This window comes from Cynocephalus volans, chromosome 7 (genome assembly GCF_027409185.1).
Source record: "Cynocephalus volans isolate mCynVol1 chromosome 7, mCynVol1.pri, whole genome shotgun sequence".
Classification (NCBI taxonomy): domain Eukaryota; kingdom Metazoa; phylum Chordata; class Mammalia; order Dermoptera; family Cynocephalidae; genus Cynocephalus; species Cynocephalus volans.
The window spans coordinates 115,950,315-115,970,343 of NC_084466.1; the positions used below are offsets into that span (position 1 = coordinate 115,950,315).

Sequence of the window (20,029 nt, forward strand, 5' to 3'; positions counted from 1 at the left end):
AAATGATCAATTTTAATCAATGCCTGCCGATTAGCCTTTCCCCTCATATTATTGATGATTAATACCAGACAATGTGTTTTAACATCTGCTGATTTCCTAAGCCTTATGATTTAAGAGTATTTGATAAGATATAAGCCAATGTGAATTGCAGGCAAAAGTAGGTTAATCTAAGTGAGATTGTGTATGACGTTTCAACTGCATTTAGGAATTCTAATGGTAGAAAAGCATTTTTTTTTTAATCCTTAATATAATCACAGCTTGCAAAGCTTCTTGCTTTTCCATGCTGTGAAGGGACATTAACTAAGCACACAGAACCTAATTTCCTATGGTGTGACAGGTCTTTCTCTTAGGTCTGATGAGGTCTAAGGATAATTATGTGCAACAGCCTTACTGTGGCAGAGAAACTGAATTATCAGTTACATCTCACAGTCTCACAAGAGAATGTCAGCCTCTCATTTGATTTATATTATCAGCTAATCTCTAGACAGACTTCTGGTTGGAGCTTGCTTTTCTCATCAGTCTCTTATTAAGAATGCCATATAGTCAAGAACTAATTCATGTTAAGGGAGTATTAATATATTAAGACTATTAATAAATGTACTTAATATTGATATGAAGACCTATTAATATTGCCAATATTATATGATATTGGTGTATAATATGCTTACATATTTCAGATTTTAACTAGATTTTTTAATATGTGCTTTTATGAACCCTGAAACAAAGTTTACCCCATTGGTTGAAAATCCACTTTCACAAATATTCGTATTGCAAATTACCTTTCTCAGGAGATATTAACTATCATGTTTCTTGATATTTTCTACCACAATATATAACATGTCACTAGAGGGCATGCATTGTGTCAAAAGTGACATTTGGGGTATCGTCAAAAATAACAAACCTGGTGCTTATTAAATTCTATACATAAAAATACCCAAATATGAAAGTACTTCAGAAAGTTTATAGAAATATAGAAAGGTAATACTAATCTTATCATGAAGTTTTTGAAGTACCCTTGTATTTACCTAGAAAAAGAAACAAGATGTTCCGGTTAATGACAACTCTATAATGAGGAGTTGATTTAGGTCCCAAAGGTAGATAATTACCAAGGATTTAGAACAAAATACACAATAATTTCAACCATAATTAATTAATTTATGATTCATATGTATAATATCTACAGATATTTGAAATGAATATCATGTGTCAAAAAGGTTGGTCATTTAAAAAAATTATATCTGATTTGTTACTTGTCTGTCACGAAAAGTAGATTGGATAATCTCTTGGGTATCAAGAAATGAAACCAGTCATTTCCTCCAAGTATTTTGTCTCCATTTAATAAGCTATTTTAATCAAAATTCTGTCTTTTTACATTAAAAATATTCCTTAATAATTCTAATGCAAAATCTATGGACCACATTGATGTACTTGGCAACCACTGATCAGTCTCCTACCTCACCTTGTTGCCTGAAGTGAATATGAAGCAACCTCCACCAATTTAGGAATCTACTTATGTACAAGTATTTTTCCCTGGATATTAATGGCTTCAAATTAATTAATGGTTTCAAATTAATCTTTCTCAGAAAAGTGTACATTTGCTATAACTCAGTCCCCAATTTCTTTTACCTTAAAGGTTCACTGTAATAACATTCAAAATTTACACTACATTAAAAATGATTTAATTTGAATTAATAATTTAATGGAAAGGCCAGTATAAGGCTTGCTTGATGCCTTAGCATTCACAAAATCATACTCTACATTCTAAGTGTCACTCTTGTTCATATGTTAAATCAATATAGCAACATAAAGCAGGTCTAAAGATATTTCCAGACACCAACCTTGCTCTAGAAGTTAAACACAATCATTGTCTATTGAAAGAATATATTCTTTACCTTTAGCTAAGCCTATATCCAAAATGATTTCATCTATTTACACTTGACAATCATCAGAGAAAAAGATCATCTATTTTAAGCAACAAAGAAGTTATATCATTGAAACCTCTAGAATCATCGTCAATTTTATCAGTTTTGTCCCCTAGAATTTTTAAATATCTTTGGACAGGGAACCTTAAATTGGTGGCTTACGGGCCAATTGAGCACGCAGATTTGTTTTGTTTGACTGGCCCAATTTTCTTAAAAATTTTGAATTTGAATGCCTCTAGGTGTGGCCTATATTCTCCAATTTGGCCACAGGCCCAACCTCTCCCTGCAGTCTTATAATAGGTTTGATTCACACAATTACCTGCCAGTCCCTGTAATACTTTGAATTTACAACTCCTGCTTTTATTCTGTATGAAAAAACAGCTACTAAGATTCAATTGAAATTATTAGTGTCTAATCTGACAAATGTGAAATAGAAAAACTTGTTCAGCAACTGGCTCAGCCAGTATATTTCTAAAAAACCAACCACCAACAAAACAAAAAGCCCAGAGCAAACAAAAACAAAAAGCATGATGCATTTTTTATTTACACAGATTGTCATGAAGTATACTGTGCAAAGGAATGTCCTAGGATGCTAACCCAATCCATGTTTCTCCCACAAGTTTTTTGTGCTTTCAATAAGTATTAACCCAAAATAGCTACATTCTCTTTTTCAATTCAAAAATATGTGAAATAAAGAAAATATATATCATAAATATAGATGAATGATATTAAATGTTAACAGTTCTAGAATGGACATATATATACTATACATAGTGAAACAGAGTTTTTAAATTTCTTTATCTGTTGCTAACTAATTTTTAAAAATGTTCCACTATGTAATTTCCACATGGCAGCCACAGTGATTTTAAAACAAAACAAAATAAAACTCTTAATCAGATCATGTTATTTCCCGTATAAAATCTCTTATGGCTTACACTGCTCTTAAAATAAAATCCTAAATCCTTGCCACATCCTATAAAACCCTAAATAATTTGGTTATTCCCTATACCACATCACATACTATAATTAGCCCCTTCACTCACTGCTACAACCACATTGGGCTTGGCTTCAATTCCTTGAATTTACTGAACTCATTTTCACCTCTGTACTTGCAGTAGTTTCCCAGCATCAATTAAGCATCATCTTTGTTTTGAAGGATCATCTGCATTGCACTGTTTGCTAGGTTTAGAAATCACATGCCTACAATGAATATGTTTTAAATGCCAACCCTCATTCATTCTCATATTTATGGAAGTAAAAATTGGGCAAAAATTTTGCTCAAAAATACAGAATCTGGAGTTCCACCCCAGACTTGCTGAATCAGAATCTGCATTTTAATAAGATCCCCAGAAACTCACATGCAAATAAAAGCTTGAGAAGCACTGCTTAAAACTAATCCCAAAAGGGGGCTGGCCTGTTAGCTCACTTGGGAGAGCACGGTGCTTAGAATGCCAAGGTCAGGGGTTTGGATACCCGTACTAGCCAGTTGCCAAAAATAAAAAATAAATTTAAAAAAAACTAATCCTAAGAGAAATAAGTGAAAACCAAAAAGGACCTTAAAAATTAATATTGTGACAAGTAGAAGGGATTTTTATCTTACGCAACTGACCGTCACTTCATTGGCAGAGATCAAGAGTTGGCAAAAATCCCTACTCAGTCTGAGGAAAATACAGTAGGCAGCTCTTGCCATATTGAACAAATGAGCAGAATAACAGAAATCCTTTTTCTACACAGATAATCGAATGAAATTTGGGTCTAATGGGAAACCTAAAATAAAATACGATACTTGAAATTATTGTTGTTTTGGAAAGACACTTGGGTGCATTTAGCCTGAATGTGTGATATACCCCTAAATTTTTTTTTCAGGAGTGGAAAGAAAGCTATGTCAAATTGACAGAAACAATACATTTATATTTATTACAGATTATCACCAGAAACATGACACTTCCAAAATTGTTTCAGCCATGCAGTGGCTCTCTGGGATAAAGGCCGCCTTTTGTAAAAAATTATCTCATAAAACCTGAATTGTTCTCCAATCCCCCAAGTCTCGGTCTGTCTTCTGGTATGACATACTATCCAGACAGGAAGCTGACTTCACGTTAGGGTATGACACTTCTGTTTGTAAGTGTTTCTCCCTGTGACCCAGGAATACTTCCTAACAAACTCTCACCCAACTTACCTCTTATACAACTTACCATCTAGCCAACAGAAGAAATCTTGAAACAGTAAAATCGGTATGCTTGTGATTCAGTAAGAATAAACCCTCAACAGAATTCTGCTGCTAAAACATCTTCAGACCTAATCTAAATATTCTAAACCACCAAAAAGGAAGGCCCAATATAACAAGAACAGTTAAAATGATCAGCCTAGCATTTGCTCTATTAATTTATTTTCAGTAGACTTATTGGAAATAGTATCAAAAATTCTATGCAGCAATTTGCAATTTGTGTCTTTAAACTCTGTCTTTAAACCTAAACACAATTAAGGGTACAAATTAACCAAATCAACATTTGTAAATTACGCAAATTAGAATGTCTTTTTCTTAAAGAAAATTTTACATTGGGTTTAAGTGATTGAACTCAAAACATTTCTAGCAAACCACAATTTAAATTCAAATCAAGGTCTTTCAAATGATGACATCAAAGCATCACTGTGAGGCTATGAAGGTGACCTGGGAGCAAATGAATGAATCTCTGCTTTTCATGTGTATTCAGACTACTTGTATTCCAGTCCTAATTTGGGGCTTAGTTTGCCTAGAAGGGAAACAAATGTGCTTAATTAGAATGTTTTGTGAATTGGAAGTGAGATGATTTATAGGATCTTTGGTTGGTGAGGATTTTGTTGTCATTGTTTTCAGATAAACACGTTTTAGCAATTTTCCCCCTGGTTAGTGCTGGTGGTGGGACATTAATACTTCGACCAGTAATAACTCTGGTATAAAATGGCCCAAAGCTGTCCCTTCTGAGGAATTAGAGCTGAATTATTCTGGATGCAGGAGAAAAGAGGTTTTTCTGCATCTCCTGTCCATTCCACCATTCACCCAGGATTAGTCACAAGAGGGGGAGGGAGGAAGGACGATGAGCTGTTTACTGACTCAGCCAGTGCCAGCCACGCAGGACTGCGAAACTGATCTCCTGTCAGGGCCTACAGTGTGATGAAGTTGTACAAATGTGAACAGGGTTGGGAAGTGGTGTTTCAGTAAAATTTCACTCTTCAAGGGAGAAAGGAAGGAATAAGGGAGGGAGGGTTTAACTTATTTTTTTTTTCACTAGTTCTCCCCCCAAAAAATACAGACCTGATCCACGTGTAAGATCACAGCTGGCCACCCCGAGCACCAGGTGCCCTCTCAGGCTCATCAGGCACCCAGGAAGTCTTCTGGGTCTCATCTTCCCCACCACTAATGCTTTCTTTGTTTAGTTTTAATGAGGAAGAAAAAATTGCTTATGTTGATATAGACATGAAATACAATTGCTTAAATATTTTCTATTCCAATAGGCATTTTTATTTACATAGTAATCAAATATTTTCAGTTGATGGAAGACTACAATAGTGGAATTCCAGACATCAGCCACAAGACTGGGGGTAAGGGAGATATTTGTTTTGAGGGAGGGAAGTAGTAGCAAGGCACTTTCAGGTCCCAGAACTAATTCAATTGCTTCACAGCCTTTTGGCTATGATCAAGTGCAGAACTAACACAGATGCCAGTTATAAGTTCTATGACATCTTCTGGAAAATGAGGTCATGGGTAATATATAAACAGCATCTATCCAGACCCTACTAAATGCCAGGTACTGGACATGCATCATTTCTAATTTTACTAAAATCTGGGAGAAATGTAAAGAAATATGCTCTGAGAAGTCCACTATTTTCTCTGAGTCACACAGCTTATAGGAAGCAGAGGCACCCCTGAACCCCAGTTTGTTTGACTCCCAAGTCTTTACTCTCCTCATTATATCATGCTGCTTTAAGAAGGAGCTAGTAAGAGGGTATAACAGTATCCACAACAGGAGCTGAATGTGAAGGAACATCAGGCATTATTTTCACTAAGTGAAGAGGGTCATCACAGGTCTAGAAAAGGTGATTTCATAAAATAGTTTTGTCCTTACATATTTTTTTTCTCCCAAGAACCAAGTACTAGACCTAGGCTTTGGGAGAATAGAGAGCAATGAAAAACAAAACTTAGAATGAAACATATTTATATGGAATAACAATAGATTATTTATTAAAAATCTATAAAACTAAATATTTTTTGCATAGTTCTAGTTAATATTTAAACAATCCTGTGATCTATTTTTCATATTGTTATTGACATGTAAATTACATACCATAAAATTCACCCATTGAAAGCATATAATGCAATGGTTTTTAGTATAGTCACATTTGTGTAACCATCACCATAACCTAAATTTAGAACATCATTCCAAAAAAGAAACCCTGCAATTATTAGTACTCACTACCCACCTTGACTCTCCTACCTTCAGCCCTAGGCCGATCTACTTTCTGTCTCTATAGATATTCTGGACATTTCACATAAATGGAATCATACAATATGCGGTCTTCTATGACTAGATTCTCTCACTTAGCATAGTGTTTTCGAGATTCATCCATGCTGTAGCATCTTTGTCAAATAATATTCCATCATATTGATACCAGCATGCCACATTTTATTTATCCATTCACCAGTTGATTGATATTTGTGTAGTTTCCACTTTTTGGCTATTATGATCATTTTGGCTTCTATGAACATTCTATCAACATTTGTGTGCAAGTTTTTGTGTGCACATGTTTTCATTTTTTCTTAGTTATATACTATACCTAGAAGTAGATTGCTATATAATACAACTTTATGTTAATCTTTAGAGGAATTGTCAGACTGTCTTCCAAAGTGGCTGCACCATTTCACATTCTCACCAACAGCAAATGAAGGTCCCAGTTTCTCCACACCTTTGTCAACACTTACTATTTTCTCTTTCATTATAGCTGTCCAAATGTATGTAAAATAATATCTCCTTGTGATTTTGATTTGCATTTCCTTGATAGCCAGTGATATTTAACACCTTTTCATGTGCTTATTGGCTATTTGTACAGCTTCTTTGGAGAAATGTCTATTCCTTGTGATCTATTTACTATAAATAAAATAAGCAAATAAAAATAATTATGTTTCATGATTTCAGCATTTCTACTGTAGATAAGCAAATAATCAGATGACAGAGTCTCTAAAACATGACAGAAATTCTGTGATTTAAGAACTGGTGTGGAATAAGAGGAGTCAAGTTGCAGTAGTAGAAGTAAGGGTTTTCAATGATATTCTTATACCTTTTCAGAAAAGGTAGGTAGTCATTTTCATGGTTTATAGTTATGAGGCCATTTGTCGAATCTGAAGGTAACTGAGGGTGCTTTTCCCAGGAGGCAATACCATGTTATAAAAAAGAGCTTAGTCTCTGCCTGTGTTCAAATTCTGGCTCTAGCACATACTACTTCTGTTACTTGTTTCTATACCTCCACTTCTCAAAATCTGTACACTGGGCTAATACCTCTTGGGTAGTTGAGAGGACTGTTTGATAACACACTTTGCACTATGACTACATATAATAAGCTCTTGATATATAACATGTGGTAGCTATTGATACTATTCCTAAAAATGTAAAATGACCTGGAGACCATTAGAGCAACATAAAACATGAGCCAGCTCTGTTTGTTTCTTTGGGCTCTATGAAGAAAAGAGAGGGGTAGAGGAAGGAAGGAATCGGCCCAGCTATGAAGACCTCCTTTCCAGAGAGGAAAGAAAAAATCTCCAAGAAAGGTATGTAACCAGAGAAGGAGGAATTTTAAACTAGAGTGGTCTGGTCCATGTGTTGGAGGACCATTATATCTGTAAGATCTGGGCAGGGGAAGAAAAATGTCACCTTTGTCCTTTATTGCTTTCCTTATATTTCCTTGTTTAGTAAAGCTGTATTTTGTACAAGAAGAAATCTAACACAGAGTTGACAACAGTGAAGGCAATCTTATGTTGAAAAACCTTCTAAGAGCTGACTCTGTTTGACCCCAGAGGTTTCAAGCTCCTGAAACCATATTTCAGACAAACGAATAGAAATGGTATCAGGATTTTATCTAGCTTGAACTTTTATGGCTTATATATTTCTATTTCCTATAGCTTTATCCACTATAATAAAGGATACATTTTCAAAAGTGTGTTTCCTCTATCTAAGACAAATTTTAATAACCCAATAAAAAACTTTGAGGAAGGGGCCGACCCCGTGGCTCACTCGGGAGAGTGCGGTGCTGGGAGCACTGAGGCCGCGGGTTTGGATCCTATATAGGGATGGCCGGTGCGCTCACTGGCTGAGCGTGGTGCAGGCAACACCAAGCCAAGGGTTACGATCCCCTTACCAGTCACAAAAAAAAAAAAAAAAAAAACTTTGAGGAAGTATTTGCATTATGTGTTATAATGTATAGGGCACATGTATCTCAAATGTTTGTTTTATGAATGAGGTGTTCTCACACAACTCAGCCCTTTCTTCCTTCTTTCAAAGATGGCACACACCATGCTATAGTATCAATTAAAGTTTTTGGAATAAGTGGATCAAAATGTTAGGATTTAACTAGTTCTCATTTAGTACTGTGTTTTACACATATCTAGTGTTTTTGAACCTGACTTAAGAAAATGGGCCTGCAAAATTACATGTATCGCAAAAAGCTTTTGTAAATAACTACCAGCTCAAGTGAAGAATGTTAAAGTAACAAATTCTTTAATTATGCTTATTTTCTCAAAACTTGGAAACTACCACAATTCTGAATTACACTGAAATTCAATATGAGGGATGTTCTTCTTTTAGTGGAATGTGAGTTCTTTTTAGAAGCTCCTAATGAGTATATTCTTCCTTCACATTTACTTGGTGTTAATTTAGCAAATACTTTTTGATTTCTATAAGCAGATTTACGTAAAAGCAGTCATCATGTTTTGAAAGTATTTACTTTTTATTGCTGTATTTCTTTCAAATTTTTACTTATGAAAAATAAAGATAAAGAGGGTAAATTTCCAGTTTATGAACCTATCACTATCTAATTAACTTAAATTTAATATTTTATACCTGTGTTTCTGATATGGCATCCACTAGCCACATGTAACTATTGAAAACTCAACCTGTCAAGACTTAAGAACTGAATTTTAAAATTTATTCAAAATTAACTAGTTAATTAATTAGCTGCCACACATGGCTAGCAGCTACCATAGTGGGTAGCATAGATATAGAGGATGTAAGTTATTTTATGACTAGATATCATTTTAAGTAATGGTTTGAAATCATAGCTGGATCAATTAACTAAGCAATTCCATCACTGATTTACAGCATTAACAACAAGTGCCCATGTACTAGGATAAATAAATATACCACCTCATTTTTAATAGATTCTTACATAATATGTAGCACTCAAAACACATGGAACAGGCATGTAACTGTATAATTTTGTTCACTTTTCTCTTAGTATACATTTTTCTAATGCTCACCATGTTATAAGCAATGAAGATTCAGTAAAACTGGATCTTCGGTTTTACTGCTCTTCTTGATTTTACATGTACTTAATGTCTACTTTGTCCCAGGTAGACAGGTAGACTACGAGGACATGCTTTGTCTTCAAGGAGGTTAGACAGTCTAGAAGGGGAGAGTCCCCAAATTAGAGGGGTGTGCAGAGTACTAAAGCACTGTAGTACTATTAAGGAGAATCTGAATTTATAAGTGATCAGGGAAGTTTTCTTGGAATAGAACTGAGTTTTGAAGATTCAAAGGAGTTAGGGAGGGGACATTGTGAGCAGAGGACTTGCATGAACTAAGATGCTGGAATTAACACAGCACTGTAAGAGAACTATATATTGGGTTTGGTGACATGGGGAATACAAAGAAGTAGCAGGAGATAAGGCGAGGTCTACATCCCCAGTGCCTCAAGAGATAAACTACAGAGTTGGTCTTTATACTGAAAGTTGTAGGAAGTAACTGAAATTTTTTTGAAAGCCAAGTTAAGAGTTCAGATTGACATTTAAGAAAGATTTCTCTAAAAGAGACCAATTACAAAAACATCACAGGAATCTAGGTGGGAAATATTTTTGTGGCTCTAAGTAATACACACATAAGATCTTCATGGAATCTAAAAGAGAATGACTTTGTTTTTCTAAGAATGTAACAGTCAACAATTCCAACCACCAAGAACTCAGTCAAAAGCCAGTAAGAAAAGGACAAGAAAAAAGACAGGGAAAACCAAAAGGTTACTTCTTAGGAACTGTGCTTGTAAAACAGGTCCTTTTACAGAGACTACTGACTTGGAACTGCATGTAAAATAATGTTACTGACTTAACAAGATAGATTTTCAGCAGATGTACAGCAGTAAGAAAAGAAAGATACTCATAAAAATAAGAAACAATAGTTGAAAATGACGGAGGAATAAGACCTAAATGTCAGAGACCTTGTCTTCACCATTGTATTTCTAATATTTAGCCTAATACCTGTTATAGTACCATGTGCTCAACAAATATTCATTAATATCTATAAATATCTAAAAATGAATGCATCATAAAAATCAGACAAAAGAATTAGGAGAATATTCAGATTAATAATTCACCACTGCAGTTCCAAAAGACACAGTTCGTTATATCCCAAGACAATGACTGATATCCACCCCTAAGGCCCCTGGGGTAGTGTGTGTGGAACACTCAGCCACTGTGTCAGACTTGATCATACCAGACACACTCCTCTCCATCTTTTCTGGAGCTCCAGAGATCATGTATCTGCAGCTTGAACCAGCTGCTTCCAGATAAGACATTCATCTACAGCACAGACTCTTTTCTGGTGAATGTCAAATAGAGAAATGGAAGAGAGGAACCTCCTTTCTTAAGTAACACCACCTCTTCATTCCTATTAAACAATGCAATCTATATAATTAACCCTGTATCACTTGAAGCAAATGTAAGCTGAAAAGAAACCAGCTTCTACTTAGGGTGGTTCTCATACCTGACTGCATATCAGAATCTTCCATAAGTTTCTGAAAAGCAAGGATTCCTGGGCCCCATCCCCAGTGATTCAGATTCAAGTAGACCTAGGGTGGGAGTGTATGCCAAGGATTTTTTTTTTAATTTATTATTTAAAAAAATCATAATCCCAGCCACACTTGGACATTAGAAATATGTGAATGCCCAAAATGCATTCTATTTTCTTAGTAGAAGGTAAAATTTACATACAATTTACTTATTATGGTCAGAAGCCTTCCCAGACCTTCCTATCAATGGTTTCCCTTGCTAGTTGCTTGCAGGAAGCCCCAGCTCATCAAGAATAGCTTGTGAACCTAGCTACATAGGTGTTGCCCTTAATAATTGCTAATGATTGTTTTTTAACTAAGCTTTGAGATCATGCTGAGAAACCTAGACTTCCTTTTCCCTGAATCCACTCAGCTCTTCATTTTCTAATTAATGGCTTATCAAACTGTTATGGCTAAATGTGCCAACGGTGAGAACAAAAGACCCCTCCCTAATCTTTAACCTTCTCTCTCTTTTTTTTTTTTTTTTTTTTTTCCTCCTTTACAACTCACAGGAAAAAAACTGACATTTGTTCAGACCCTATGATGCAAACATTAAGGTCATTTTTCCAGGCTGTCTCCAGGGATGAGACTGGATTCTGCCCCAGTGACTGGAATTATCTTTGGATATTGTGGCAACTGAACCAGGGTGTGGACTACTAGAAGCAGAGGGAATTACAGTTATTGCCATATAAATCTTTGCTGCTTCCTCAGAGTCACTGGTGACTGTATTTATTAAGGTGCAGAATTCTCACAGTTCTGTTCTGGCAGACATGCCACAGTCTGAGCCAGATATTCCTAAAAATGCACACTATACCCTTCTTTAAAATAAAAATAAAAAAAAATTTTAAAAACCCAAGATCTTACATACTTTGCATTTGTAAAGAAGATACAGCCAAATTATGCATTCTGCACCAAGGCACTTTCATTTTAAAATCCAGAAAACACAGTAAGAGTTATAACTAACTGGAATGTCAACAAATGTGCATGGAATAAATGAAGTGTACAAGAATGCTGATAACAATACAGCCAGCCCAATGTCCATCAGCAGTGGAGTGATGCATTGTGGTATATTCATACAATGGAATACTAGACAGCAATAAAAATGAAGGAAATACAACTATGTGCAACAATATGGGTGTGTCACAAACATAATGTTGAGCCAAAGAAGCCAGGCATAGAACACTCAAACAAGTTTTGTATGATTTCATTCCAAAAATAGGACAGAGTAATCTAAGGCATAAGAAGTCAGGACACTGGTTACTCCCGAAGAAAAAAAAGGGTTAATTATGGAAGGCAGCACACCGGGGGCTTTTGGGACTTGAAATGGGTGGGAGTAACACAGGTGATATCACTTGGTGATATTTAATTGAGCTGTAAACTTATGATTTGTGTACTTTTCAGCATGTTATATTTTAATAAAACGTTTAAATTTGCTTTGAAGCTCATTTATTTCAGGATGATCAGTTAATTACAGCAGCCTTGAATCCATGTCAGGAGATAAGAAAAAAGTGAATAAACAACTTAGATTAAGGAGACACCTGCTATTACTTTAAAACAAGTGTTGTCACATAAAGCTCCTCAGCAAATGGTTTCTGGCTCATTTGTGACCACAGAAAACAAACAGCACAACAGTGCTAGGCAGGAAAAAAAAAAAAAAAGCAATAAAAAAATTTCAAAATTTATAAAGAAAATGAAAGAACAATGCTCTTCAGAATAAAACTTCTGCTGGTTGGTTCTTCACTTCCTTTGCTTCTCCCACCTGCTTTAGGCCATTCGTTGTTCAGGTAAACAGTAGGGAGAAAATGATGACTGAAATAGATTGTTTTTCTTTTAGTTCACTAACTTTATGAAACTCTAAATAACATACAAAGGCTTAAATGAGGCTTTTCAATGCTCATAAATTTGAGGCAAAAGTTTGTTTGGTTCCTATGTTTGGTCTAAATCAGCACTTCCCAACAGAATTTTCTGCAACGCTGGAAATGTTCCTCTGTTATGATAGTGTAAAGCTTGGGCTAACATCAGAATCCTGCCAACTCCAACAATTGTACGAGCTCTTTTACCTGCCATAATCTTGCCAACTGGGCCAATTGTTGAGCTAGGGCTAGGTTTGGAGCTCACAGACCCCTCAGTCCCATTCACAGACTGGGTTACAAACCCTTCACATGCCAGACTGGGTCACCGGACCCCTCGCACGCAGGTCTATGAGCTAGGTAACTGGCCAAAAGGTCCTTGGAGCCTTAGGTTTGAGAGCATGGCTGCACCAGTGGATGCCCAATGCAGTAGATGCCAGCCAAGTTGGAGGCACTGCCCATGTGCACTAACTCCACCCACACACAACTTATTTACAAAGAATGCACTGCACCACCCCCAACTGGACCTAAGGTGAGAAGGCCTGATTAAATTATTCTATTTTCCCAACAGATAGCCACTAGCCACATGAGCTCTTGACCACTTGAAATGTGGCTAGGGCAACCAAGGACATTAATTTTTACTTTAATATACAGTCATATGCCTCATAATGACATTTCAGTCAATGAGGGTATATATGATGGGGTCCCATATGATCATAATGGAGTTGAAAAATTCCTATTGTCTAGTGACATCATAGCTATTTTTAATGTCATAGCACAATGTGTTGAGGTCATTTTTCCAGGCCGTCCCCAGAAGCTAGTGCCTCTCCGAGCACCAATCAGCTATGCTTTATAGCCTAGGGGTGTAGTAGGTTTGTGTAAGTACACACTGTGATGTTTGCACAATGATGAAATTTTTCAGAATGTATACCCATCATTAAGAGATGCACAACTGTAATTTTAATTAATTTAAATATAAATTCAAATAGCCATATGCACCTGGTTGCTACTTTATTGCACAGTGCAAGTATTGATGACCATCTATTCCCACATTCTCTCATGAGGTCCACGACATTCTCTGAAATGATGACAGGTTGCTGAAATGACTAGTGCCAAACAAGGATTGACCAGGAAGATTTTAAGGAAGGCAAGGAAACCAGTGTTATTTATTGGCTTGCACAGTTAGAAGAAAATGAATTTCTCTGGACAGCTTGTTAAAGAATGATAGAATCTTAAGTCTTTAGAAATATTAAATGGTCCCCAGAAAAAACAACTTTTAAAGTTTTAAATGTATCTAAATTAGCAGACTTTAAATAGTGGTATAGATGAAAGAGAAGTCAATGGCTAAAAGCAATAGAACAGCCAACCAGAAAACCTTTGACTAGGACATAAGTAAGTAGCTGGCCACTCTTTGATCTTAACTTAGTAAATGCTTCTGAGCAAGTTGTTATTAATGCCACGTCTTGAGGCTGTAGCATGCAGGACTTCGGACAGCCTGGTGTCTTAGATACACTGGAAGAAAACATTTTCTTATTTTTTGACCTTAATGGTATTTAAATTTTTCTCTTGATAGAATATGTCTTGACCTGAGAAAAATTGCAATTTTATGTAATTTTATTTTTTTTATTTGCAGACTCAGTCTTTCTTAACAAGGTCAGCAAGACATGACATAATAACTCATATTTTACCTATTCCCGCTGTGCCAGTATAAGTATCCTTGTGTACTGACTCACAAGCATTTTTGGTTATCTCCCAAACAGTTTAGAACACAGTGACCTTAATAGAACAGTGACCTTTCAAACCACTTTTATGATTTCTGGAGCAATATTATGATTCACATGCTATCTAATAGTAAGATTGATGTGCCAACTGTGTTTGAAGGATTACAGCTGTAAAGTGACCCGAAGAGTTTCTTGTAAAAATTTTTCCTCACTGAAAACCACTCTGTCTTCCTCTCATAAAGCAGAACTATACTAGTCTTTCCATTTTTGACACTTAAGAAAAATTTGCTTCACACGCACACAAAATTGGACTAAATCTAAAGCCAACTCTGGATTAGTTAAAGTCCTATTTCTTTAACTCTAAGAGCCCTCCATCAACCCTTTTTTTACTCACAAATTAACATTTGTGCAATCAGCATGTATCTTAGAATCAACATGGAAAAGATATTTGCCAGACTCAAGTAGAGAAGTCAGTTTTGATGAAATTATTATTGCCCACCCGGATTAATTATATATTAGGAATGCTAGAATGTGTCAAATTGTCACCTTGATTTAACTACTCCATCGGTAGTAGTACATTTAGTTAAATTTCAACTTACATTTGGATTCCTAATCTTTTAAAATGTTTTTAAGATTACACTGCTGAGTAGTTTTGAGTATAAAGTTATTCCTTATCCAAAAAACTTCTTGTCACTCAGCAGACAATGTAATTCAGGGCAGTAGAAACTGCCAAATTTCTCATAAGATATCACTACATTTTTAAAGTTCAGATAAGTAGGTATAACTGATTTATATATTCTAATGGGCCCTCGATCGTGTGCCAAATATCTGTCAAAACCTCCAGCTTACTTCTAAAGAGGCTGTTTAAATTCTAGCATTGCCGAATTTAATTAAAAGAATAAATGAAAATTACAAATTGAACTAAATAGGAAAAGTGAACAGTCTCCTGGCATTCTCCAATATTCCTCTCTGTATTCTAGTTAATTTTTAAGGTACTAAAAGGTCACTAAGAGTAAGTTATAAAAAGTAGCATATCACAGAAATGCTATCGATAGCTGCTCATTGCCAAAAATATATTAAAATTAATCATTAGACCAGACATTAAAAAATCTATCCTCAAATTTAGATCATAATAATACAGACAAATGTAATACGTAATTGGATGAATAGTGGAATTCTAATTATAATGGACCATACATACTGAAAAATACTACATCTCTACATGCATACAATAAAAAAGAAATTCTGTAAAAAGAGAGTGAGAACACAAGATGAGAAAAGAAATCCACAGGGATCCAAATAGAAAACTGGAAGTCATATCACATCATTTCTCAGATTTTACAATTTCTTGTAAAGAAAAAAAAAGACTTAACAGTGGCATACAAGATCCTTTATCATCTTCCCCTTCCTGAAACCCCTCACCACCATACTCCCCACATTTCTGGTTTTATGTCCAACCAATTTTGTCTTTGCTTTTTAAAGCAGCTCCTATGTCAGGGATTTGCACTTGCGTCTATTCCATCCAGATATCCACCTAAGTACCCCTCCCTCACTTTTTATTTTTTATTTTTATTTTTTGTCTTTTTCGTGACCGGCACTCAGCCAGTGAGTGCACCGGCCATTCCTATATAGGATCCGAACCCGCGGCGGGAGCCAAGTGCGCCACGGGCTCGGCCCCCCTTCCCTCACTTTCAGTGGTCTCTAGTCAATGTTCATCTTATGACTGGCCGTTCTTGATTCCCCTTTGTGAAATATTATAACTTTTTATCCCTTTCCTTGGCTTATTTATTTTTTTCATAGCACTTGTCACCCCCTCTCATATTTAGTTTTTTATCTGTAGATATTCCCACCAGCAGGATATGAGTGAAGTAGAGTCTCTGCTTGGTTTAGTATCCTGCACCTGGCAAGTTCTCAATACATGTTTATTAAACAAAGGAATGAATAAAACTAGAGCAGCAAACATGAACTGACCTTGGGCTTATTCTGGGGGATGTTTTGCAATACAAAAACCAAGTCTCAGTGTTGGGTTTTAATGGTCACATGGTGGGTGAAAGGCAAAGCTCTGAGTCCCTGCTAGGTGGAAGTTGCAACTGAGATCCTTATGTAAATGCTGTGTAAAGTGAGCTAGAAAAGTCTATCAGCCTATGAAAAGGACCGACAAAGTAACTGACTAACCTGGTCTTGACTCAGGATATGGAATAAAAAAATAGAGACCCCCTCTCCGCACCTTAAGAATTAGTAACTCAGCATTGTCTTCAAATTGGTTGGTGGTTTTAATTTTTATTACCTGTACAATTTAGAAAACCAACATACCCCGTAGTGTCCTGGGTTATGCAAACATAAATTCTTCAAGAACTCAACTCTGATTCCACAATTAAGTGCAATCAGATATAGGCTCACATGAGGGAGGGTAAAAAAAAAAAAGCAAAAAGCACAATTAGATAACAAAAACTTCAGCTTTGGATTTATAGGATATAAACAATAAAACAAGAATATGTATAATGTTTATAAAAATAAAACAAGGCAGAACATGCTGAAAAAACAAGAAATATAAAAAATGGCCAGAGAGACTTGAAGAAATACAAAAAAGAAATTCTAGAAATAAAAGTGCAATCATCAAAATTACAAATTGGATAATTTAAAAAGCAGATCGGACATAGTGAAGAGAGAATTAATGAACTAGAAGACAGAGATAAAAAATAATTACCCAGAATAAAGTACATAAAGTATGAGAAAGAATTTAGGAGACATGGAAGATAAGAGTAAGAAAGTCTAAAACACATTAAATTGGTGTCCCAGGAAGAGAGCATTGAGAGACTAAAGGGAGATACTATTCAAAGAGCTAAGGGCTAAGAATTTTTGAATTGGTGAGATAGGGATAAAAAAAATTCAAGTGAGTTATATATAAAGAAATCCATATATAAAACTATATATCATAGTGAAACCACAGAAAATCAAAGATAAATAGCTGGTTTTAAACACAGCCATAGAGAAAAGGTACAATGCTGTACTGGGTTGTACAGTGTTCCTCCAAAATTCATGTGCTTCCAGGAACCTCAGAATGTTCCTTTATTTGGAAATAGAATCTTCGCAGATATAATCAGTTAAATCAAGAAAAGACAGTGTTGGATTAGGGTTGTCCCTAAATTCGAAATTACTGGTGTCCTTATAAAAAAAGGAGGAAATACACAGAGACAGAAACACACAGAGGGCAGACAGCCATGTGAATATGAAGGCAAAGACTGGGGTGATGCATCTACAATCCAAGCAATGTCAAAGACTGCGGGCAACTGCCAGAAACTAGGAAAGAGGCATGGAATAGATCCTTCTTTAGAGACTTCAGAAAGAGCATGGCCTACCAGCATCTTGATCCTGGTCTTCTAGCCTTCATAACTATGAGAGTATACATTTCTGCTGTTTTAACCTACCCAGTTTATGCTAAATTGTTATAGCAGTCCTAGGAAACTAATATAATCACCTATAAAAGAACTGCAATGTGATTGCTACCTAACAGTAACTGTGGAAGCCAGATGGCAGGGTCAACCCGCACATGCTAAATGCAAATAGTTATTGACTTAGAATTGTGTACCCGCCTTTTTGAAGCTACTCTAAAGCCCATAATTTTTTCTAAAACATACAAAAAAACCCTCAGTTTTGGATGAACTTGTGATGATTCATACCATTTTCAAAAATGATGACCCTAATGGTTTTTTAAGGTCTTAAGGTCTTACTATGAACTAAGCACCATCTGGGTCCTTTGCATACATTTTCATGTTTAACCCTCACCACACTACCATAGGGTAGATATCTGTTTTGCAGTTGGAAAAAAATGGAGTACTAAAAGGTTAAGCAATTTGATCTTGGATATGCTTTTCCCTATATAAAGCCTAATACATATGTATTTTTAATTGCTTATTTTGAAATAATTTTAGACCTTCAGAAAAGTTGAAAAAGTAATACGCACAGTTCCTGAATACTGCTTGCTCAGCTTCTCCTAAGTGAACATCTTATATACCCATATTAAAATTATTTAAACAAGGAAATTAACATTGATAAATACTACTAACTAATCGACAGACCCTATCGGAATTTTGCCGTTTGCCCTTCTGATCTAATGTTCTTTTTTTTCTTTTTTTTCCAGTACTCATTCCATATTGCATTCAGTTGTCCAATCACCTTAATCTCTTCCAATCTGGGACAGTTAACTCTTAGTACTCCTCTGACTGTCATGACCATGGCACTTTTGAAGAGAACTAGCCAATTATTTTGTAGAATGCCTCTCAATTTAGTTTTGCCTAATATTTTCTCTTGATTTGACTGAGATTATGAATTTTTGGCAGCAATATCCTAGAAATGATGTTGTGCCCTCTCAGTACATCCTACAGGAGTAAACATGATGTCAATATGTCCTAGTACAAAGCTATAATAACCAAAACAGCATGGTACTGGTATAAAAACAGACACCCTGATCAATGGAATAGAATAGAGAATTCAGAAATCAACCCACACACCTACAGCCATGTGATCTTTGACAAAGGCACCAAGCCTATTCACTGGGGAAGAGACTGCCTCTTCAGCAAATGGTGCTGGGAGAACTGGATATCCATATGTAGGAGAATGAAACTAGACCCATACCTCTCACCACATACCAAAATCAACTCAAAATGGATTAAGAATTAAATATACACCCTGAAACAATAAAACTTCTTAAAGAAAACATAGGAGAAACATTTCAGGAAATAGGACTGGGCACAGACTTCATGAATATGACCCCAAAAGCACAGGCAACCAAAGGAAAAATAAACAAATGGGATTATATCAAACTAAAAAAGACTTCTGCACAGCAAAAGAAACAATTAACAGAGTTAAAAGACAACCAACAGAGTGGGAGAAAATATTTGCAAAATATACATGTGACAAAGGATTAATATCCAAAATATACAAGGAACTGAAACAACTTTACAACAAAAAAACAAGCAACCCAATTAAAAAATGGGCGAAAGAGCTAAATAGGCATTTCTCAAAGGAAGATATATGAATGGACAACAGACATATGAAAAAATGCTCAACATCACTCAGCATTCAGGAAATGCAAATCAAAACCACACTGAGATACCATCTCACTCCAGTTAGGATGGCTAATATCCAAAAGACTGTGAATGATAAATGCTGGCGAGGTTGCAGAGGAAAAGGAACTCTGATACATTGTTGGTGGGACTGCAAAATGGTGCAGCCTCTATGGAAAATGGTATGGAGGTTCCTCAAACAATTGCAGATAGATCTACCATATGACCCAGCTATCCCACTGCTGGGAATATGCCCAGAGGAATGGAAATCATCAAGTCGAAGGTATACCTGTTCCCCAATGTTCATTGCAGCACTCTTTACAATAGCTAAGAGTTGGAACCAAATGTCCATCTTCAGATGAGTGGATACGGAAAATGTGGTACATCTACACACTGGAATACTA

The 20,029-nt window shown here is 35.7% G+C and overlaps 1 protein-coding gene across 2 annotated transcripts in view; it reads right to left on the minus strand.

Annotated features, from left to right (window-relative positions):
* The window catches only part of PRKG1 (protein kinase cGMP-dependent 1), a 1,297,492-nt gene that overhangs the window by 607,599 nt on the left and 669,864 nt on the right, over positions 1–20,029 (minus strand). The window lies entirely within an intron of this gene.